Genomic DNA, 935 nt, shown 5'->3' with positions numbered 1-935 from the left:
GGCCAATTGGAAGTATCAGGATAGATGGTGAAGAGATTGAGATTGTTCACACCTTTAATTTGCTTGGCTCCACAGTCAACACTCTCGACACCAGTAGCCAGGAAATTAAAAGGCACATGGAAAAGTCTGCTGTTAGGGACTTCTCCAAAGTACAGAAGAGCAATGGTGTCTCTCTGGAGACTAAGGTGCATTTGATACAGGCCATGGTCCTTGCTATCACTTGTTATGCATCAGAGAGTTGGACAATGACCAAGGAGAATAAAAGGAGAATTGATGATGCCTTTGAGCTGTGGTGCTGGAGAAGAGTATTGAGGGTCCCATGGACTGCTAGGAAAACAAACAGATTCATCCTGGAAAGGGTTAAACCGGGTGGCTCCTTGGAGGCAAGAATTCTGAGACTCCGTCTAACATACTTTGGACATGTTTTAAAGCGAGACTGGTCCTTGGAGAAGGACATCATGCTTGGAGGGACGGCGCAGGAAGGGAAGGCCCTCTATGAAGTGGACTGATTCAGTGACTGGGATAATCGGGGTGGGTGTATCAGAGATGGTGTGATTGACATAGGGCAGAGTAGAGTTTAGGGCTGTTGTACATAGGGTCACTATGTGTCACAAAAAACTTGACAGCACATAACAATAACAACAACTATCATGATGTTACCTATAGTCCAATGGTGAGAATTTTTGCTTTCTTGATGCTAAGATGCAATCCATATTGAAAACTGTAGTCTTTGATCTTCTGCATCATGTACTTCATGTCTTTCTCACTTTCAGCATGCAAGGTTATGTCAACTGCATAACACATGTTATTGATGAGTCATACTCTAATGCTATATTCTTCATAAAGTCCTACTCGTTGAATAATCTTCTCATCATACATACTGAAGGCATGAAGAGAGGGCACAATGTGGACACACTGCTTTCTTAGACTGATGT

Source organism: Elephantulus edwardii, unplaced genomic scaffold (assembly GCF_000299155.1).
Source record: "Elephantulus edwardii isolate Elephantulus edwardi_28Jun2011 unplaced genomic scaffold, EleEdw1.0 scaffold00045, whole genome shotgun sequence".
Classification (NCBI taxonomy): domain Eukaryota; kingdom Metazoa; phylum Chordata; class Mammalia; order Macroscelidea; family Macroscelididae; genus Elephantulus; species Elephantulus edwardii.
The sequence above is the reverse complement of the archived record's forward strand: the minus strand, read 5'-3'. Positions refer to the sequence as shown.